This window comes from Medicago sativa, chromosome 4 (assembly GCF_051527215.1).
Source record: "Medicago sativa cultivar Bolivia chromosome 4, Bolivia_mono, whole genome shotgun sequence".
Lineage (NCBI taxonomy): Eukaryota > Viridiplantae > Streptophyta > Magnoliopsida > Fabales > Fabaceae > Medicago > Medicago sativa.
In genome coordinates, this window is record NC_140752.1 from 39682684 (window position 1) to 39706805 (window position 24122).

General features: G+C 38.2%; 2 pseudogenes; both read left to right on the forward strand.

Moving 5' to 3' along the window:
• The first annotated feature begins 744 nt into the window (after window positions 1-744).
• On the forward strand, window positions 745-8258 carry LOC146929339 (uncharacterized; annotated as a pseudogene).
• Window positions 8259-20263: 12005 nt separating this feature from the next.
• On the forward strand, window positions 20264-22363 carry LOC146929340 (uncharacterized; annotated as a pseudogene).
• The last annotated feature ends 1759 nt before the right edge of the window (window positions 22364-24122 follow it).

Here is a 24122-nt window from a genome sequence, read left to right on the forward strand (position 1 = left end):
AATGGGAATGGATTTGAAATTGATCCTTCATAGGACAATAACCATATCAGGCAAAAGATGATTGGTGATTGATCAAAGCTTCAAACGACTCTATTTTGATGTGATGGCAGTTCACAACGTCTCTTTCACACCTCTATATAAAGGAATGAAGACTTAGAGTTTGGTAGAAGGACTAAACAACAATTTACAAGTGCCAAAACTCTGCTGAAATTGTTCTGCATTCAAAGTGCACTTAGAATTTCTTTTTCAAAGTTCATATCTTAGAAATTCTAGAGTCTTAAGAGTCTATATCTGATTTGTATTGTGAACACCACTGATTGTATATCAAGTGTTCAACCTCAAACAATTTCTTTGTAATTCTGTTTGAATAGAAGTCTCTTGCAGTTGTGCTTGAGCATTAGAAGTCTCTTGATTGTGTTCAGGAGCATAGGAAGTCTCTTGTAGTTGTGCTTGAGTAGTTTGAAGTCTCTTGCTAGTTTTAGGAGTGAGCAGTTGTAATCAGATATTACATTTTAGTGAACTCTCCTTGGAAATGCAAGAGGGACATTACTACTTCTGGTTTGTGGAAGGAACTTGTATAATTGTTTTGTGTCTTTCTCTCTCTGTTTTTATCCGCTGCAAGTTAGTCCTGAACATCACTTCAGAAGTAGAACTCTATCTGCTACTGATCAGTGTTTTCAGCTCAGGAGAAAACAAAAAAAAAAGAACGCTAACACAATTCAACCCCCCTTCTTGTGTTTTTCTCACCTTCAATTGGTATCTAGAGCCTTGGTCTGTTGTCTTAACACTTAACAGTGTAACAGAAAAAGATCTGAGAAAAACATGTCTGGTGATTCCTCCAGTTCGAACAACAATGTTGTTCCATATGATTATGGTGACAACAAGAAATCTAACTCTGGAAAAGTTCCTAAGTTCAATGGAGATCCTGAAGAATTTTCTTGGTGTAAAACCAACTTCTACAGCTATGTCATGGGCTTAGATGAAGAACTATGGGACATACTTGAAGATGGTGTTGGTGACTTGGTCCTTGATGAAGAAGGGGCTGCTGTTGAGAGAAAGAAACATACTCCTACTCAGAAGAAAATTTATAAGAAGCATCATATTATCAGAGGAGCACTTGTCACTGCCATACCTAAAGCAGAGTACATGAAGATGAGTGACAAATCCACTGCTAAGGCAATGTTTGCTTCTCTTTGTGAAAACTATGAAGGCAACAAGAAAGTCAGAGAAGCAAAAGCTCTTATGCTTGTTCATCAGTATGAGTTGTTCAAGATGAAGGATGATGAAACTATTGAGGAGATGTACTCAAGGTTTCAAACCCTAGTCTCTGGACTACAAATACTGAAGAAGAGTTATGTTGCTTCTGATCATGTTAGCAAGATACTAAGAAGCTTGCCTGCTAGATGGAGACCTAAGGTTACTGCTATTGAGGAAGCTAAAGATTTAAACACTTTGAGTGTTGAAGACCTTGTCAGGTCTCTCAAGGTTCATGAGATAAGTCTAAATGAGCATGAGCCTGCTAAGAATAGTAAATCTATTGCTCTACCATCTAGAGGGAAGTCATCAAAAGCTCTTAAAGTTATTGAATCTTAAGAAGAGTCACCTGATGGAGATTCTGATGAAGATCCTACAGAGAAGATGGCTATGCTCTCCAACAAGCTTGAGTATCTAGCAAGGAAGAACAGGAAGTTTCTTAGTAAGATAAGTGGTACCAAGAGCTCCAAGAAAGAAGATCAGAAGGGATGCTTCGACTGTAAGAAGCCTGGACATTTCATTGCTGACTGCCCTGATCTTCAGAAGGAGAAATCAAAGGATAAGTCAAAGAAATCAAGTTTCAACACAAGAAAATTTAGAAAGAAGATTAAGAAGAGTGTAATGGCAACCTGGGAAGATTTAGATAGTGAATCTGGGTCTGAAAAGGAAGTAGTTGAAGATGAAGTAAATGTAGCTATGGGGTTAGTGGCTACTGTGACTTCAGAAGCAGATCCTGACTCAGACTCTAAAGATGAAAATGAGGTATATTCTAAAATTCCCAGAGAAGAACTTATTGATTCTCTTAAAGAACTCCTTACACATTTTGAACTGAGAACCAATGAGTTGAAAGATTTAAAAGAAAAATATGTTGGTTAATGAAACAACAAGAATCAACTATATTGGATCTGAAAGCTTGTGAAGAATGACTTAGAGGCTTTGACTTCATCTGTAAAACTTATGAAGAGAAGCTCAAGTTTCTTTGTCAGAAGCTACAAGAAAAGTGTAATGGAAAGACTTTAAGCAAACATGAAATTGCTCTTGAGGATTTTATCATATCTGGTATTGACAGAAGCAAAGTTGCTTCAATGATTTACATCATTTACAAAAACAATGGTAAAGGGATTGGATTTTCAGGAGGGAAACCTAATGAAATCAGTCTCAAAGCATGTTGTGAATGAATCAAAGAAGGATTGAAAACCTTCTTTGTACCTGAAGGTGCTAAGCCTGAAACTGTACTTCAGTCAGAACTTGAAGCTTCCATCTCTAAGGCTAAGATTACATCAAAGCCAAAGAACTCTAAGCCAAAGGGAATGACAAACTCTGATTCTAAGACTTCAAAGATCAAGATTCTAAAGAGATCAGAACCTATTCCTCAGAGTCTGTTGAAACCTGAATCTGAGGTCCTAAAGTCTATGTTTCAAAAGAACAAAACAGTTGTTGCTCCTGGAGAATCAAAACCAAAAGGTGTTAAACCTAAGGTAATGATTAATCAGAAGCTACCAAACTTACAACACAAGGTACAAGAAGTGAAGAGTAAAACTTCTAGTACTAACCTCAAAGGACCCATAAAACAATGGGTACCTAAATCTGAAAATGTCAATACTGCAGATATGTCTAAGAGCAAAGGAAAAGCAAAAATCTTGGTACCTAGACAATGGTTGCTCAAGGCATATGACAGGAGAGAAGTCTATGTTCCTCACCCTCACAAAGAAAGAAGGAGGAAATGTGAAGTTTGGAGCCAACCAGTCTGGCAAGATCATTGGTACAGGAACTATTGGTAACTCCTCTATCTCAATTAATAATGTGTGGTTGGTAGATGGTCTTGAACATAACCTTTTGAGTATCAGTCAGTTTTGTGACAATGGTTATGATGTGATGGTTGAAAAGACCAACTGCACAGTAATCAACAAAGATGATAAGTCCATAGTATTCAAGGGAAACAGGATGGAGATTGTCTATAAAATTAACTTCTCTGAACTGGTTGACCAGAAGGTAATTTGCCTTCTGTCAGTGAATGATAAGAAATGGATGTGGCACAGAAGGTTGGAACATGCTAACTGGAGATTAATCTCTAAGCTTAGTAAGTTACAACTTGTCAAAGGCCTGCCAGACATTGACTATCATTCAGATGCACTTTGTGGTGCATGCCAGAAAGGGAAGATTGTAAAACCATCTTTTAAAACAAAAGACATTGTCTCAACCTCCAGACCCTTAGAATTACTTCATATTGATTTATTTGGACCAGTTAGCACAGCATCCTTATATGGAAGTAAATATGGATTAGTTATTGTTGATGCTTACAGCAGATGGACTTGGGTAAAATTCCTGAAAAATAAGGATAATGCTTATGATGTATTCAGCAACTTCTGCACTCAAATCCAGTCTGAAAAAGAAATGAAGATTTTAAAAGTAAGAAGTGATCATGGTGGAGAATTTGAAAATGAGCCATTTGAAAATCTTTGTGAAAAAACGTGGAATTGTCCATGAATTCTCTTCTCCTAGAACTCCACAGCAAAATGGGGCTGTAGAGAGAAAGTATAGAACTTTACAAGAAATGTCTAGAACCATGATTCATGAAAACAATTTGGCTAAACATTTCTAGGCAGAAGCAGTGAATACAGCAAGTTATGTCCAAAATAGAATCTATATCAGACCTATCTTGGAGAAAACAGCATATGAACTCTTTAAGGGAAGAAGACCCAATATCTCTTACTTTCATCAATTTGGATGTACCTGTTACATTCTGAATAACAAGCTCTACCTAAAGAAATTTGATGCCAAGGCCCAAAAGGGAATCTTTTTAGGTTACTCTGAAAGGTCAAAGGCATACAGAGTGTATAATTCAGAAACACTTTGTGTTGAAGAATCAATGCACGTTAAATTTGATGACAAAGAGCTTGGAAGTAAAACTCCAGAGCAAGATGAAAGTTTTGCAGATATACAGGTTCCTGAAGATACTCCAGAACCTGATCAGATAGCTGAATCTGAAGATAGTCCAGAAGCTGAACCAACCTTAGAAGCACAAGATGAAGTTGCTTCTGATGAAGCTCAAGATGGCTCTCAGCAAGCTACTCTATCCAAGAACACATTCAAGTACAAGTCTTCACATCCTGAGGATCAAATCATTGGAAACAAAGAGAGTCCTAGAAGAACAAGATCATACTTCAGACAAGAAGAGTCAATGATAGGACAGTTATCAGTGGTTTAACCTGTTACAGTTGATGAAGCACTTTTAGATGATGGATGGATACTAGCTTTGTAAGAAGAGCTTAATCAGTTTCAAAGAAATGATGTGTGGGATCTGGTACCCAAACCTCAACATCAGAACATTATTGGAACAAAATGGGTATTCAGAAACAAGTTGAATGAACAAGGTGAAGTAGTCAGAAACAAAGCAAAACTTGTTGCATAGTGTTAGAGTCAACAAGAAGGCATTGATTATACTGAAACATTTGCTCTAGTTGCAAGATTGGAAGCAATCAGGTTACTTTTATCCTATGCAGTTAATCATGACATAATATTATATCAAATGGCTTGAAACAAGCTCCCAGAGCTTGTTATGATAGACTAAGTAATTTCTTGATCAAAAATGATTTTAAAAGAGGTCAGGTTGACACAACACTCTTCAAGAGGACTCTTGAGAAAGACATTCTTGTTGTGGCGATATATGTTGATGATATAATATTTGGTTCTACTAATGCATCTCTTTGCAAGGAATTCTCTAAGTTAATGCAGGATGAATTTGAAATGAGCATGATGGGAGAGCTAAAGTTCTTCCTTGGAATTCAAATCAATCAAAGCAAAGATGTAGTATATGTTCATCAAACAAACTACACTAAGGAGCTTCTGAAGAAGTTCAAGCTGGAAGATTGTAAAGTCATGAACACTCCAATGCATCCAACTTGCACCTTAAGCAAAGAAGATACTGGAACAAAAGTAGACCAGAAGCTGTATAGAGGTATGATTGGTTCTTTGTTATACCTCACTGTGTAACAGCCCGATTTTTCGCTAGATTTATTTTATTTTTTATTTAATTGCTTTTATGTGCATTTGTATGTGCTCGTATGTGATTATTTGCCTCTGTGTGTATTTTGGTTGGAATTTGTAGAATTTGGTGTTAGAAGGGTATTTTAGTCATTTTGGACTCAGGGGTATTTTGGTCATTTTATGAGTAGGGGTAATTTAGTAATTTTGATGAGGATTATTTTTAGTGCTTAGAGAGAGCTAGTATTATTTTACTAAGTGCTAGGGAGTTGTAGTGAATTGTTTTATTACCGGTAGGTGGCCGTTATTATTACATTTTACCGTTAAGTGAGTAGAAACATTTTGAATTAGATTAGTAATGGGTTAGACCCATTAAGGCATTGTAAGTTGAGCCCAATTATGTAGAGCCTATATAAACTCTAGTGTTAGAGAGAAATAGGGTTTACAACATCATTTTTCATTTTAAGAGAAGAAGTAGAGAGAGAAAGGGCAAGAGAAGATAAGGGTTTGAAGAGGAAGATCTAGAGAGAGCTAGGGGAGGCTAGAGATTCAAGTCTTTGGAGTTAAAGTGAAGCCTTAGTTGGTGATTGTGAAGAATTAAGGTATGGGGGTTAGAATTCAAGCATAATTAATAGTTGTTGTTCTTCCCTAATTCTTTGTTTAAGTGGTTAATTTGAATTTGGTTGTAGAAATTCGTGCTTAAATTTGGTGACATGATTATATACATGAATTGAATGATAATTGTGTTGTTGTTGAATTTGTATGTCAAAACGGGTTTATATGTATATGTCATGTTTTTGAATGATTATGATGAAGGATGAAGTTGTGGTTGTTATATTGTTGATGAAATCATGATTAGATGTTGTTGTTGTTGTTGTTAGATGTGTTGTTGATGAACTGATGCTTTGAGTATCATGTATTGGTGAATTATGATGAGAATTGAATGGTTGTTGAAGGTTTTGTAAAAATAGGTTGATTTGATAAATTGTGTTGGAATGGTGTTTGATTTCATGTTTGGTTGTGTTTTTGAAAGCCCTTTTGAGTACATATACCTGTAAACAACCTTTGGGAACAAATCTGGATGTTGGGGGATCAAAAATTAGGTTTTTGGGTGAAAAATGGTGTAAAAACCGTAACTACAGGGGAAACTCGCTAAGAAACTCGCTAATGGCGAAACTGTCTGGAACTTTTTCGCTAATAGCGAAAAATTTCGCTATCAGCGAAATTGCCTAGTGCCAGCATTCTCTGTTTCGCGTTCTTGTGTCTTTTTCACACGTTTCTGTTTTGAATTGGCCTTTGGCGTAAACATGAAAGTTTTAGATAATTGTGTTAGCTTTCTAATGGTCTTGGTTTGGCTTGAAAATGATTTTTATATTTTGAGTTATGATGAGAATACTCCAAGTGGGTCTTAGTAAAACTTTATGAAAATTCAGCATAACTATTCCTAAGTTAAACAAAAACCTATAGTTTGCTTCCAAACTCCGAAGCTTGAGTTTTATGAGTTCAATTAAGGTGTTTAATGATATTTAAACTATGATGTGATGGATTTAACTTGTTTTGATTTGAAAATAGAAAATTCTTGAAAAATGATAAAGAGAGACGAACTTCGTGATTTTCATGATTTCGTCGTATTTAGCCGGTGAAACGTAACTGTATGCTCTACTGCACTTATATGTGGCCTAGAGGTATACTTAGTTGAGGCATTGGATCTTGTTTACTTGGTTTCGGTTTAATTGCTTCAATTATTTTGAAATGGTGAAGTTAGAGACGAATTTTGATGAAAATGGTTTTAAGAGCCGAATGCTTTATAAATCCTCTATGAATAGTTTGATATGATTGTAAGAAGATTTATGCATGATTGTTAGGTGATGAATATGATCTTTGTTATCATATGTTGTATTGAATGGAGTTGTTGAACTTTATGATAAAGTTGTATGTTGATGATAGCCGTTGGTTATAGCCGTTGATTATAGCCGTTGAATATAGCCGTTGAATTGTTATGAACATATGCATAGTAGATTGAGTCATATGTTCATGCATCATATGTCGTGTCGGGTGTTATATCCATATTGTCGTTGACTATAGCTGTTGATAATGATGTTTTTGTTGCATCATGGGTGACGACCTTGAGGAGATTTGGTACCACATGCATATATGTGTCGAGTCTAGGTGCATATCATTATAACATGAGTCGTAATTGTTGCATTGGATGATGAATGTGATGAAAGTGTGATTGAAATATACATACTTGTGATGATTGATATTGTTGTGTGAATGTGTAGTTGGAGGTTAATTGTTCATAATGATTGGTGAAGAATGGAATTGAACTGAATTGATTTGATGTATTTGTGCCAAGTTGTTTATTATTAATTATGATTGATGTAAAGCTAACCTCTAGTGGTTTTGACCGCCTACCTGTCTGTATGGATGGGTAGACGCTGTGCAGGAGTAGTTGCTTTTGGTGAGTGCTTGGATAGCGGGAGCTATCTCCGTTATCGGTTGGAGTCGTAGGTTTAGGCTCTGATTAGGTTGTTGGTGTATTTATGTTATTGACGGAGTCTGTTTTATTTTGTTGATATTGTGCACTTGTTGGGACTTGGAGGATTTTATATAATGATGTATTGTTGACCATGGCATGTATATTTGGAGATATATGATTTGTATCCGCTGCGACTGTTGAGATATTTTATATATGCATTTTGTTTTGGATTTTGTTGAGACGTAGCGTCTATTTCTTGAATATTTGTTATATTCGCGTGTTTTATCGCTTTAATAGAAATAGGACGTTACAAGTTGGTATCAGAGCCGTGGTCAGTCCTTGTCCGGACTAACATCCGTTGAATTTTCCTGTTAGTATACGAATGGTACTAAGCTACCTTCGATACTTGTTTGTTGTGATGTTGTTCTTATCTGTTGGTTGGTTTTAATGTAGAAGTGAGACGGTTGGTGGTAGAGATCATGGAGCGATTGCAGAAGCTTTGACTGCAATGGCACAGGTGTTGGTTCAGGCTAATGAGTAGACGGCGGTTGGTCATCGTGATCCTGGGGAAGTTGAGGAGCCGAGGCTTGATCGTTTCTTGAGAAATAGTCCGCCGACGTTCAAGGGTAGATATGACCCGGTTGGAGCTCAGACATGGATGCAAGCCATGGAGAGGATCTTTCGTGCTATGGTGATAGTTGCTACAAGTGCGGGAAAGCAGGTCACAAGGCGTTTAAGTGCAAGAGGGATATTACTTGTTTCAACTATGGTGAAGAGGGTCATCTTAGTACCAAGTGTACCAAGCCGAAGAAGGCAGCGGGGAAGGTGTTTGCACTGAATGCGGAAGAGGTGGAGCATCCGGATAATCTCATCTGAGGTATGTGTTTTATCAATAGTACTCCTTTGATTGCAATTATTGATACTGGTGCTACTCATTCTTTTATCACGGTTAGTTGTGTTGAGCGTTTGGGTTTGGTTGTGACTCCGTTGTCTCGAGGAATGGTTATCGACACCCCGACTAGTGGTTCGGTGACTACTTCCTTAGTGTGTGCTAAGGGTCCTGTTAGTTTTGGTAACGTTGGTTTTGAGTTGGATCTTGTGTGTCTTCCGTTGAACCATATGGACGTGATTTTTGGTATGGATTGGATGTTGACTTTTGGTGTTAACATTAATTGTTTGACCAAGAGTATAACGTTTTCTAAGCCGGTAGCTGAGATGGGAGATAAGTTCTTGACCACGGAACAAGTGAAGAAGTCTTTGGAAGGTGAAGCTAGTGTGTTCATGATGTTTGCTTCCTTGAAGGAAAGTGGTGAGAAAGGAATTGGTGGTTTGCCGGTAGTGCAAGAGTTTCCAGAGGTTTTTCCGGACAACATTACCGAGTTGCCGCCGGAGAGAGAAGTTGAGTTTGCAATTGATTTGGTACTAGGAACGAGTCTTATTTCGATTGCGCCGTATCAGATGTCTGCATCAGAGTTGGGTGAGTTGAAACAGCAGTTGGAAGAATTGCTCGAGAAGCAGTTTATCAGGCCGAGTGTTTCTCCGTGGGGTGCTCCAGTGTTGTTGGTTAAGAAGAAGGATGGAAGCATTAGGTTGTGTGTGGATTATCGGCAGTTGAACAAGGTGACGAGTAAGAATCGGTATCCGCTTCCGAGGATTGATGATTTGACGGATCAGTTAGTTGGTGCGGAGGTGTTCAGTAAGATTGATTTGAGATCAAGATATCATCAGATTAGAGTAAAGGCGGAAGATATATCCAAAACTGCGTTCCAAACAAGGTATGGGCACTATGAGTATTCTGTGATGCCATTTGGAGTATCTAATGCGCCAGGTGTCTTCATGGAATATATGAATAGGATATTTCATCCTTTTCTGGTGGTGTTTATAGATGATATTTTGGTGTATTCGAAGTCAGAAGAAGAGTATGCCGGGTATTTGAGGATTGTGTTGGGAGTCTTGAAGGAGAAGAAGTTGTTTGCTAAGTTGTCGAAGTGTGAGTTTTGGTTGCGGGAAGTGAATTTCCTTCATCATGTGATTTCTAAAGGTGGTATTATCGTGGATCCGTCGAAAGTTGATGTAGTGTTGCAGTGGGGATCACCTAAGTCTGTTTTTGAAGTTAGAAGCTTTCTTGGATTGGCAGGTTATTATCGGAGGTTCATTGAAGGATTCTCTAAGTTGGCGTTGCCATTGACGCAGTTGACTCAGAAAGGACAAGCTTATGTTTGGGATTCTAAGTGTGAGAAGAGTTTCCAAGAGTTGAAGAAGAGGTTTTCTTCAGCTCTAGTTTTGATTTTCCCAAATCCGAAGGAATCGTTTGTTGTGTATTGTGATGCTTCTAAGATAGGTCTTGGTGGTGTTCTTATGTAGAATCGTCAGGTTGTGGCTTATGCGTCGAGGCAGTTGAAAGTGCATGAGAAGAATTATCTGACTCATGACTTGGAATTAGCAGTTGTTGTGTATGTGTTGAAGATTTGGAGACATTATCTGTATGGTTCTAAGTTCGAGGTGTTCAGTGACCACAAGAGTTTGAAGTACTTGTTTGATCAGAAGGAGTTGAATATGAGGCAAAGAAGATGGTTGGAGTATCTTAAGGATTTCGATTTTCAATTGAGTTATCATCTTGGAAAGGCGAATGTTGTTGCTGATGCTTTGAGTATTAAGTCGTTACATATGTCTGCTTTGATGGTGAAAGAGTTGGAATTGATTGAGCAATTTCGAGATTTGAGTTGGTTAGTGAGTTGACACCGGAGGGTGTGAGGTTGGGAATGTTGAAGCTGACGAATAATATCTTGGAAGAGATTAAGAATGGTCAGAAGGAAGATTTGGAACTTGTAGATCGTGTGGTGTTGGTTAATCAAGGTAAGGGTGGAGACTTCAGATTGGGTGAGAACGGTGTTTTGATGTTTCGTGATCGTGTTTGTGTACCAGATGTTCTTGAGCTTAAGAGACGGATTTTGGAATAAGGTCACAGAAGTAGTTTGAGTATTCATCGAGGAGCGACTAAGATGTATCAGGATTTGAAGAGGTTGTTTTGGTGGCCTGGAATGAAGAAAGAGATTACAGAGTTTATGTATGCTTGTTTGGTTTGTCAGAAGTCTAAGATTGAACATCAAAGACCGTCGAGTTTGATGCAATCGTTGTTTGTGCCAGAGTGGAAGTGGGATAGTATCTCTATGGATTTTGTCGGAGCGTTGCCGAAGACTGTGAAGGGTTTTGATTCAATTCGGGTGATTGTTGATCGGTTGACGAAGTTGGCACATTTTGTTCCTATCAAGACCGGTATGTCTGTGGCAAAGTTGGGTGAGATCTACATTGAACAGATTGTTAGGTTGCATGGTATTCCTTCTAGTATTGTGTCGGATCGGGATCGGAGGTTTACTTCTAAGTTTTGGGAGAGCTTGCAAGCAGCTTTGGGAACTAAGTTGAGGTTGAGTTCTGCTTATCATCCCCAGACCGATGGTCAGACGGAGAGGACTATTCAGAGTTTGGAAGATTTGTTGAGAGCTTGTGTTTTGGAGCAAGGTGTCAGTTGGGTCGAATGTTTACCGTTGATTGAGTTTACTTACAACAACAGTTTTCATTCTAGTATCGGAATGGCACCGTTTGAGGCTTTGTATGGTCGGAGGTGTAGGACGCCGTTGTGTTGGTATGAGTCAGGTGAAAGTGCTTTGTTAGGACCGGAAGTTGTGCAAGAGACTACGGAAAAGGTTAAGATGATTTAAGAGAAGATGAGAGCGTCTCAGAGTAGGCAGAAGAGTTATCATGATAAGAGGAGGAAGGACATTGAGTTTTAGCTTGGTGATTATGTGTTTTTGAGAGTGAATCTTGTAACCGGTGTTGGTCGTGCTTTGAAGTGTCGGAAGTTGACTCCTCGTTTTGTTCGACCGTTTGAGATTATTGAGAAGGTCAGGGTTGTAGCGTATCAGATTGCGTTACCACCATCTTTGTCAAATCTTCATGACGTGTTTCATGTGTCTCAGTTGCGGAAGTATGTGTATGATGCGTCTCATGTGATTCAAGTTGATGATTTGGAAGTAAGAGATAATTTGACCGTTGAGACTTGGCCAGTTAGGATTGAGGATCGGGAGGTGAAGCGTTAGCGTGGCAAGGAGATCGTTTTGGTTAAAGTGATTTGGGTTAGACCAACTGGTGATAGTGCCACTTGGGAATCGGAGAGTAGGATGAAGGTTTCGTATCCAGAGTTGTTTCCTTCAGGTAATTTTCGAGGGCGAAAATTCTTTTTAGTGGGGGAGAGTTGTAACAGCCCGATTTTTTGCTAGATTTATTTTATTGTTTATTTAATTGCTTTTATATGCATTTGTATGTGCTCGTATGTGATTATTTGCCTCTGTGTGTATTTTGGTTGGAATTTGTAGAATTCGGTGCTAGAAGGGTATTTTAGTCATTTTGGACTCAGGGGTATTTTGGTCATTTTATGAGTAGGGGTAATTTAGTAATTTTTATGAGGGTTATTTTTAGTGCTTAGAGAGAGCTAGTATTATTTTACTAAGTGCGAGGGAGTTGTAGTGAATTGTTTAATTACCGGTAGGTGGCCGTTATTATTACATTTTACCATTAAGTGAGTAGAAACATTTTGAATTAGATTAGTAATGGGTTAGGCCCATTAAGGCATTGTGAGTTGAGCCCAATTATGTAGAGCCTATATAAACTCTAGGGTTAGAGAGAAATAGGGTTTACACCATCATTTTTCATTTTAAGAGAAGAGGTAGAGGGAGAAAGGGCAAGAGGAGATAAGGGTTTGAAGAGGTAGATCTAGAGAGAGCTAGGGGAGGTTAGAGATTCAAGTCTTTGGAGCTAAAGTGAAGCCTTAGTTGGTGATTGTGAAGAATTAAGGTAAGGGGGTTAGAATTCAAGCATAATTAATAGTTGTTGTTCTTCCCTAATTCTTTGTTTAAGTGGTTAATTTGAATTTGGTTGTAGAAATTCGTGCTTAATTTTGGTGGCATGATTATATACATGAATTGAATGATAATTGTGTTGTTGTTGTTGAATTTGTATGTCAAAATGGGTTTATATGTATATGTCATATTTTTGAATGATTATGATGAAGGATGAAGTTGTGGTTGTTATATTGTTGATGAAATCATGATTAGATGTTGTTGTTGTTGTTAGATGTGTTGTTGATGAATTGATGCTTTGGGTATCATGTATTGGTGAATTATGATGAGAATTGAATGGTTGTTGAAGGTTTTGTAAAAATGGGTTGATTTGATAAATTGTGTTGGAATGGTGTTTGATTCCATGTTTGTTTGTGTTTTTGAAAGCCCTTTTGAGTACATATACCTGTAAACAACCTTTGGGAACAAATCTGGATGTTGGGGGATCGAAATTTGGGTTTTTGGGTGAAAAATGGTGTAAAAACCGTAACTACAGGGGAAACTCGCTAAGAAACTCGCTAATGGCGAAACTGTCTGGAACTTTTTCGCTAATAGCGAAAATTTTCGCTATCAGCGAAATTGCCTAGTGCCAGCATTCTCTGTTTCGCGTTCTTGTGTCATTTTTGCACGTTTCTGTTTTGAATTGGCCTTTGGCGTAAACATGAAAGTTTTAGATAATTGTGTTAGCTTTCTAATGGTCTTGTTTTGGCTTGAAAATGATTTTTATATTTTGAGTTATGATGAGAATACTCCAAGTGGATCTTAGTAAAACTTTAAGAAAATTCAGCATAACTATTCCTGAGTTAAACCAAAACCTATAAGTCTGCTTCCAAACTTCGAAGCTTGAGTTTTATGAGTTCAATTAAGGTGTTTAATGATATTTAAACTATGATGTGATGGATTTAACTTGTTTTGATTTGAAAATGGAAAATTCTTGAAAAATGATAAAGAGAGACAAACTTCGTGATTTTCATGATTTCGTCATATTTAGCCGGTGAAACGTAACTGTATGCTCTACTGCACTTATATGTGGCCTAGAGGTATACTTAGTTGAGGCATTGGATCTTGTTTACTTGGTTTCGGTTTAATTGCTTCAATTATTTTGAAATGGTGAAGTTAGAGACGAATTTTGATGAAAATGGTTTTAAGAGCCGAATGCTTTATAAATCCTCTATGGATAGTTTGATATGATTGTAAGAAGATGTATGCATGATTGTTAGGTGATGAATAAGATGTTTGTTATCATATGTTGTATTGAATGGAGTTGTTGAACTTTATGATAAAGTTGTATTTTGATGACAGCTGTTGGTTATAGCCGTTGAATATAGCCGTTGAATTGTTATGAACATATGCATAGTAGATTGAGTCATATGTTCATGCATCATATGTCATGTCGGATGTTATATCCATATTGCCGTTGGTTATAGCCATTGATAATGATGTTTTTGTTGCATCATGGGTGACGACCTTGAGGAGATTTGGTACCATATGCATATATGTGTCGAGTCTAGGCGCATATCATTATAGCATGAGTCGTAATTGCTGCATTGGATGATGAATGTGATGAAAGTGTTATTGAAGTATACATACTTGTGATGATTGATATTGTTGTGTGAATGTGTAGTTGGAGGTTAATTGTTCATAATGATTGGTGAAGAATGGAATTAAACTGAATTGATTTGATGTATTTGTGCCATGTTGATTATTATTAATTATGATTGATGTAAAGCTAACCTCCAGTGTTTTTGACCGCCTACATGTCTGTATGGATGGGTAGACGCTGTGCAGGAGTAGTTGCTTTTGGTGAGTGCTTGGATAGCGGGAGCTATCTCCGTTATCGGTTGGAGTCGTAGGTTTAGGCTCTGATTAGGTTGTTGGTGTCTTTATGTTATTGACGGAGTCTGTTTTATTTTGTTGATATTGTCCACTTGTTGGGACTTGGAGGATTTTATATGATGATGTATTGTTGACCATGGCATGTATATTTAGAGATATATGATTTGTATCCGCTGCGACTGTTGAGAAATTTTATATATGCATGTTGTTTTGGATTTTGTTGAGACGTAGCGTCTATTTCTTGAATATTTATTATATTCGCATGTTTTATCGCTTTAATAGAAATAGGGCGTTACAAGTTGGTATCAGAGCCGTGGTCATTCCTTGTCTGAACTAACATCCGTTGAATTTTCCTGTTAGTATAAGAATGGTACTGAGTTACCTTCGATACTTATTTGTTGTGTTGTTGTTCTTATCTGTTGGTTGGTTTTGATGTAGACGTGAGATGGTTGGTGGTAGAGATGATGGAGCGATTGCAGAGGCTTTGACTGCAATGGCATAGGTGTTGGCTCAGGCTAATGAGCAGGCGGCGGTTGGTCATCGTGATCTTGGGGAAGCTGAGGAGCCGAGGCTTGATCGTTTCTTGCGAAATAGTCCGCCGACGTTCAAGGGTAGGTATGACCCGGATGGAACTCAGACATGGATGCAATCCATGGAGAGGATCTTTCGTGCTATGGTGACTAGTGAGGATCAGAAGGTCAGATTGGCTACTCATATGCTTGCTGAGGAGGCTGAGTATTGGTGGACCAATGCTAAGGGAAGGCTTGAGGCTAGTGGAGAAGTTTTGACTTGGGCTAGGTTCAAGACCGAGTTTTTGAGGAAGTACTTTCCTGAGGATTTGAGGACCAAGAAGGAAATGGAATTCTTGAATTTGAAGCAAGAGAACCGTTCAGTGGCTGAGTATGCTGCAAAGTTTGAGGAGCTTTCGAGGTTTTGTTCGTACATCAATGTTGAGGATGCGATGGTTTCTAAGTGTGTGAAGTTTGAGAGCGGTTTGAGGCCCGATATCTACCAGTATATGTGTATTCAAGAGATCCGAGACTTTGACACTTTGGTGCACAAGTGTCGTATGTTTGATGATGCCGGAAAGGTCAAGGTGAACCATTATAAGGCGATGAATGAGAAGAAGCGAAAAGGTCATGGATTTGGTAATCCGTACAACAAGGACAAAGGAAAGAAGAAAGAATCTGGTGGAGGCTCTAAGCCTAACGTTGCTGAGGTGAGGTGCTACAAGTGTGGAATCTTGGGTCATTTTGCTAATGATTGCAAGAAGGGTGATAGTTGCTACAAGTGTGGGAAAGCAGGTCACAAGGCGTTTGAGTGCAAGAGGGATATTACTTGTTTCAACTGTGGTGAAGAGGTTCATCTTAGTACCAAGTGTACCAAGCCGAAGAAGGCAGCGGGGAAGGTGTTTGCACTGAATGCGGAAGAGGCGGAGCATCCGGATAATCTCATCCGAGGTATGTGTTTTATCAATAGTACTCCTTTGATTGCAATTATTGATACTGGTGCTACTCATTCTTTTATCGCGGTTAGTTGTGTTGAGCGTTTAGGTTTGGTTGTGACTCTGTTGTCTCGAGGAATGGTTATCGACACCCCGGCTAGTGGTTCGGTGACTACTTCTTTAGTGTGTGCTAAGTGTCCTGTTAGTTTTGGTACCGTTGATTTTGAGTTGGATCTTGTGTGTCTTCCGTTGAAGCATATGGACGTGATTTTTAGTATGGATTGGATGTTGACTTTTGGTGTTAACAGTAATTGTTTGACCAAGAGTATAACGTTTTCTAAGCCGGTAGCTGAGATGGGAGAGAAGTTCTTGACCGCAGAACAAGTGAAGAAGTCTTTGGAAGGTGAAGCTAGTGTGTTCATGATGTTTGCTTCCTTGAAGGAAAGTGGTGAGAAAGGAATTGGTGGTTTACCGGTAGTGCAAGAGTTTCCAGAGGTTTTTTCCGACGACATTACCAAGTTGCCGCCGGAGAGAGAAGTTGAGTTTGCAATTGATTTGGTACCAGGAACGAGTCCTATTTCGATTGCGCCGTATCAGATGTCTGCATCAGAGTTGGGTGAGTTGAAACAGCAGTTGGAAGAATTGCTCGAGAAGCAGTTTATCAGGCCGAGTGTTTCTCCGTGGGGTGCTCCAGTGTTGTTGGTTAAGAAGAAGGATGGAAGCATGAGGTTGTGTGTGGATTATCGGCAGTTGAACAAGGTGACGATTAAGAATCGGTATCCGCTTCCGAGGATTGATGATTTGATGGATCAGTTAGTTGGTGCGGAGGTGTTCAGTAAGATTGATTTGAGATCAGGATATCATCAGATTAGAGTAAAGGCGGAAGATATATCCAAAACTGTGTTCTGAACAAGGTATGGGCACTATGAGTATTCTGTGATGCCATTTGGAGTATCGAATGCGCCAGGTGTCTTCATGGAATATATGAATAGGATATTTCATCCTTTTCTAGACCGTTTTGTGGTGGTGTTTATAGATGATATTTTGGTGTATTCGAAGTCAGAAGAAGAGCATGCCGAGCATTTGAGGATTGTGTTGGGAGTCTTGAAGGAGAAGAAGTTGTTTGCTAAGTTGTCGAAGTGTGAGTTTTGGCTGCGGGAAGTGAGTTTCCTTGGTCATGTGATTTCTAAAGGTGGTATTGTCGTGGATCCGTCGAAAGTTGATGCAGTGTTGCAGTGGGAATCACCTAAGTCTGTTTTTGAAGTTAGAAGCTTTCTTGGATTGGCAGGTTATTATCGGAGGTTCATTGAGGAATTCACTAAGTTGGCGTTGCCATTGACGCAGTTGACTCGGAAAGGACAAGCTTATGTTTGGGATTCTAAGTGTGAGAAGAGTTTCCAAGAGGTGAAGAAGAGGTTGACTTCAGCTCCAGTTTTGATTTTGCCGAATCCAAAGGAATCGTTTGTTATGTATTGTGATGCTTCTAAGATGGGTCTTGGTGGTGTGCTTATGCAGAATCGTCAGGTTGTGGCTTATGCGTCGAGGTAGTTGAAAGTGCATGAGAAGAATTATCCGACTCATGACTTGGAATTAGCAGTTGTTGTGTATGTGTTGAAGATTTGGAGGCATTATCTATATGGTTCTAAGTTCGAGGTGTTCAGTGACCACAAGAGTTTGAAGTACTTGTTTGATCAGAAGGAGTTGAATATGAGGCAAAGAAGATGGTTGGAGTATCTTAAGGATTTCGATTTTCAATTGAATATGTGTCTTTTTCGCACGTTTCTGTTTTGAATTGGCCTTTGGCGTAAACATGAAAGTTTAGATAATTGTGTTAGCTTTCTAATGGCCTTGGTTTGGCTTGAAAATGATTTTTATATTTTGAGTTATGATGAGAATACTCCAAGTGGGTCTTAGTAAAACTTTATGAAAATTCAGCATAACTATTCCTGAGTTAAACCAAAACCAATAGTCTGCTTCCAAACTTCAAAGCTTGAGTTTTATGAGTTCAATTAAGGTGTTTAATGATATTTAAACTATGATGTGATGGATTTAACTTGTTTTGATTTGAAAATGGAAAATTCTTGAAAAATGATAAAGAGAGACGAACTTCGTGATTTTCATGATTTCGTCGTATTTAGCCGGTGAAACGTAACTGTATGCTCTACTGCACTTATATGTGGCCTAGAGGTATACTTAGTTGAGGCATTGGATCTTGTTTACTTGGTTTCGGTTTAATTGCTTCAATTATTTGAAATGGTGAAGTTAGAGACGAATTTTGATGAAAATGGTTTTAAGAGCCGAATGCTTTATAAATCCTCTATGGATAGTTTGATATGATTATAAGAAGATGTATGCATGATTGTTAGGTGATGAATATGATGTTTGTTATCATATGTTGTATTGAATGGAGTTGTTGAACTTTATGATAAAGTTGTATGTTGATGATAGCCGTTGATTATAGCCGTTGAATATAGTCGTTGAATTGTTATGAACATATGCATAGTAGATTGAGTCATATGTTCATGCATCATATGTCGTGTCGGATGTTATATCCATATTGCCGTTTACTATAGCCGATGATAATGATGTTTTTGTTGCATCATGGGTGACGACTTTGAGGAGATTTGGTACCACATGCATATATATATATATATATATATATATATATATGTGTGTGTGTCGAGTCTAGGCGCATATCATTATAGCATGAGTCGTAATTGTTGTATTGGATGATGAATGTGATGAAAGTGTGATTGAAGTATACATACTTGTGATGATTGATATTGTTGTGTGAATGTGTAGTTGGAGGTTAATTGTTCATAATGATTGGTGAAGAATGGAATTGAACTGAATTGATTTGATGTATTTGTGCCAAGTTGTTTATTATTAATTATGATTGATGTAAAGCTAACCTCCAGTGGTTTTGACCGCCTACCTGTCTGTATGGATGGGTAGACGCTGTGCAGGAGTAGTTGCTTTTGGTGGGTGCTTGGATAGCGGGAGCTATCTCCGTTATTGGTTGGAGTCGTAGGTTTAGGCTCTGATTAGGTTGTTGGTGTCTTTATGTTATTGATGAAGTCTGTTTTATTTTGTTGATATTGTCCACTTGTTGGGACTTGGAGGATTTTATATGATGATGTATTGTTGACCATGGAATGTATATTTGGAGATATATGATTTGTATCCGCTGCGACTGTTGAGATATTTTATATATGCATGTTGTTTTGGATTTTGTTGAGACGTAGCGTCTATTTCTTAAATATTTGTTATATTCGCGTGTTTTATCGCTTTAATAGAAATAGGGTGTTACACACTGCATCTAGGCCAGATATTTTATTCAATGTATGCTGAGAATCTCATTTAACTGCTGTTAAGAGAATCTTCAGGTACTTGAAAGGAACAACTAATCTTGGACTCCTTTATAGGAAATCCTTAGATTATCAGTTGGTTGGATTTTGTGATGCAGACTATGCTGGTGATAGGATTGAAAGAAAGTCAACCAGTGGCAACTGCCAATTTCTGGGTGATAATCTGATATCCTGGGCTAGCAAAAGACAAGCAACTATTGCTATGTTTACAGCAGAAGCAGAATACATCTCAGCTGCAAGTTGTTGTACACAACTACTTTGGATGAAACATCAGTTGGAAGACTATCAGAATATTTGTTTGTCAAAGAATCCAATTCTACATTCAAGAGCCAAGCATATTGAAATCAAACACCACTTTATTAGAGACTATGTTCAAAAAGAAATTTTAGATATACAATTCATTGATATTGAGCATCAATGGGCTGATATATTTACTAAACTTTTAACTGTGGAAAGATTTGATTTTATAAAGAAAAATTTGAACATGCACTTTGTGTCTGATTAGAATTTGCTTGCTCCTGAACAGGAATTTAGGTCTGAAGTCTGTTCAGAAGTTGTGGTCCATCAGAAGCTCTTTATTGAGGTTCTGAGGATAATTGCTTCTGAAGATGACATCAGCATCTAAAGTCTAGAAGCTGGGTTTTGTGCTCCTGAATAGTAGAGTTAGTGGAAACGCTGGAAGTTACTTTTTAGTAACACCTGTCCCACTAACTTGGCAGTTACTCTGAGAAAATTCTGACGTGGCTTATGTGTACTGGTGTATAACGTAAGAGGGCAATGATGATTTTATGCTTTGAAAGTACTATCTGGCGCCCCCTATGTCATTAATGTTGTGTTTGTTTGTCCCCTACTGAATTGCAATCGTTTTTACTCAAAACACTTAGACAATTCACACACTACTCACTTCACAACCAACACTTTCTATTCTCAACTGTTCTCTGCGAAGTAAAACGCATTCTCTGCAATCAAAAAGTAGAACCCTAAAAAGCTTTCTTCAACATCAATGGCGTCCTCAAGTTCAGTTCCAGAATCATCATCTAGCATGCAAGAAGCACCTGCCTATGAAATCAAAGGAATGACCATTCTTTGGAAGAATGGGACATGAGGATTCAAACGGAGAATCCAGTTGATTTCAATTCTTTAAAACATCATGGTTGCAACATCAGAAGCTACTATGAAATGCAAGGTTTGATGGAGTACTTCAATATGTTGAATGGCCCAACATACAAGACCTTGGTCAGGCACTTTTGGGTGAGAGCGCTTGTCTATGATAGAAAAGTTGCTAAGTTAGAAGAAACATAAAAGGTGATGATTAACCCCACTTTGAAAGGGAAGACAAGGGAAGAAATGGGTTTGGAACCGTTCAGATGCACTGAGATCAGGTCTAGCATCATGGGCATCCCAGTTTTCATTTCTGAAGAGATTATAGCATTTGTTCTCAGAAGAGATGCATCAGGAAAACACACATGTGGGATATCTAATCCCAAGACCAGTCCATGGAACGAGATTGTCAATCAATCCATGGTGCATATGAAGATTTGAGCATGGAGAAGAAGATGCTTCTGAAGATTCAAAATGAGAATCTGCTGACAAAAGGTGGTGGCAGTGATCAGCCATCTTTGGAGCACAGGGTATTCCATCACTACTTCATCACGAAGGAGAAAGCTAATGTAACCAAATATATCTTCAAGCATATGATCAAGGAGCTTAGGGAAAGCCAGGAGAACAAAAGATGATGGGTTCCCTATGGAAGACCCATCTCAGAGATCCTTCATCAAGGAGGGATTTTGAAAGCTCTCAGTAATGTCAACTTCTTCACTGATGAGCAGTTGAACACTGAGACTGGCAAGGTCATCAATGGGAGAACACTCAAGAACATGAAGCTAATTGAGGCCTTCACAAAGCTCAGCACTGACTTGAGTGAATCAAATGCACAGTCAAATATGATGGAAGATTTTCCCCAATATGCAAGAAGGATCCTCTTGAAGTCCAAATGAATTACATTAAAGACCACTTTGCAACAACTGGAAAGGTCATTAGACTTGAAGATGTTCCTGAGAACATGTATGGTGGTGCTCTACTAGTAGCAAAGGGCAGGAAGTCAAAGAGGAAAACAATCACCAAGGATGAATATTTGGAAGCTAAGCAACCTTCCAAGAAGGCAAATAAAGAGAAAGCTTCTGATAAGGTGAAGGTTGGTGATTCTGGTCTACCAACCATTCAAGAAGAAGTTCAGGACCTGGACACTGATACGGTTCTGAACAAGAGAACCATGAGTGGCAAAGCTGCTGCTTCTTCACAAATTGCTTCTGATCAACCTTCTGTCCCAAAGAAGAAGAGGAAGACAACTGTGAGGAAATTGAAAGAATCTGCTTATGTGGCTGAAGATGAAGAGCAGATTGCAGCTGCTACTGACCTGGTAACAATAGAAGTAAGGAAGAAGAAGATGGAAGATGCTGCTGCACTTCAGAAGGCCCTGGAGATTGCAAAAAATATTGAAGTCCCTGCATCAAGCATTGCAAGGGAAGATGTTGGTGTTGTTGCACAGCAAGTGGTTCAAGCTACTGAAGAAGTACATGATTTGGTGACTTCAGAAGCTAGGAGTATACTGATGATTGTTAAGGCTGCTGAAGAAGCTCAGGAGGATGAAGCTGCTGGTTCAGGAACTGCTGCTCCAGGAGCTGATATAGGTAATCCTGATTCACCACACTCCTTAAATGTTATAGTCGTAGAATCAGATTCAACCCCATCCATATCCTCTCAATCCACCTCCTCATCATCTTCTTTAAATTTAGATGATATACCCATAGGCCAAGTTTACTCAACCATTCACAAAGGCCTTCCACCATCAACTAAACTCCATAAAAAGTCTGCTGACAACACTCCTCATGAACCTATAAACTCAAACATAGATGAAAGAATCATTGGTTTGTCTCAAATAAAAGCAGACTTCTGTAATAGACTACCTACTAATCATCCTTTAAAACCACCAATGATTCAACCTTTAAATGTTGTTCCCGCTGATGCAGAGTTGATCATAGATGAACATATAGGTTCTGAGCCATCCAACCCAATGTTGAATCATCATCTCATCCATCTTTAACCAATCAAACATCAGAAACATCAATGTTAGACAACTTGCATAGTCACTATTCTGGTGAACTACCAGGTGTTGAGCCCAACTCACAAAGAGCCTCTAGAGTAGCTTCTATGAAAGTTGCTTTAGAAAGCCCCCAACACCAAGCACCAAACCAACAAATGGCCTCAACAACCCACCCTGTTATCTCTAACCCTGAACATGTTGTTCCTGAATTAGCTGGTTCTGAACAACTTGTTCCTGAGCAAACTGTATCACTTTCCATTCCTGAAATTGTCAATGAACCAAATCAACCCTCAACCAGCAATCAAACTCCAACCTCCACAAATGACCAACCTTCATCATTAACCTTAGCTATTCAAACTGTTGCTCCTGCCAAAACAAAAGTACCCTCACCACCAACCATATTTATAGATTCTACTATTCTAACAGATGTGTGTGAGAATATCTTTGAGGAGTTGAACAAGTTAATTCAAACTAGGAATGACTTGATTCACAAGGAAAGCTATGAGAAGCAATGGCAAAGATTGAAGGAAAGAGTTGACTATATCTTGACCGCACTGCAAAGAACATGTTTTGATGCTCAAGATATGGCTCAACAAAAGCTTCAAGATTGGCTGAAAGGAGTTGACAGCAATCTGCAAGAAGTTAATATTCTGAGAACTTGGGTGCAAAATCCTCCAATCATAAGAGGAAGAGATGCTACTGACTTTATTCCTTCTGGTGTGCATCCCAAGGAATTGGACTTAACCTGGTTGAGCAAGGTAAACTTCAAATCAGCCTCTACTAACTTGGATCTGATACAAAGAAATGCTAATTTGGAAAGGGGGAATAAGAAGCTTCAAAAGGAACTCTTGGAACAGAAGCTACTCTTGCTTGAATATAAGTTTACTACTGAAGCAAAGTTGGAAGAAGCAAGAGTAAGAGAAGAGAATTTGATCAAGAGTAATGAGGATTTTAAGAATGAAATGAAGCTACAGCAAGAAGCAATGAAGCAACAACAAGAAGTGACTAACAAGATGCTTAAACAGATGATGGAGATGTTTAGCAAAAAAGCCAACCCTTAGTTGCACACATTTTTTTTTCTTGTTTAGTTTTAGTCTTAAGTTTCTTTGTTCTAAACTTCTTGTGCTTCTGGCTTCAAATTTTGCTACTGGTCTAATTTTGCTTCTGAACTCAACTTTTTGCGCTTCTGATCAATTATTATGCTTCTGAACTTATGTTTATACCTCTAATTTTGTGTTTTTGCTCTGATATATATATATATATATGGTTAATGCTCTGATTATAGAATTTTTCTCACTATCTTTTTCCTATCTCTTTCTTTTTGTCTTTAGTTTTTATACTTTTTATTGATGACAAAAAGGGGAGTAGATGTATAGTATTTATAGGCTCTGAGCCCCATTAATTTAATTTTTAATCAAGTTAAATTAATAGGACCTTCTTCTTATCTCTTAGTCTATTGATGTGAGAATATTCTGAGTGTTATTTCGTTCTTAATGATGAATTTAATTAACATGGATAGAACTCAGGGGGGAGCTTAAAAACCTCACCTTAAAGTACTATTAGACTCAGGGGGGAGCTTACAAACCTCAAACCCTTATAGTCAACTTGTTAATTAGATTAACAACAATTGCACATTTTAAATACTAATGTTTGTCATCATCAAAAAGAGGGAGATTGTTGGAACAAAATGTGTTTAACATTACCCTTTGAGAATTTTGATGATAACAAGGTATTAAAAATTGTCAATTGGATAAGCTAA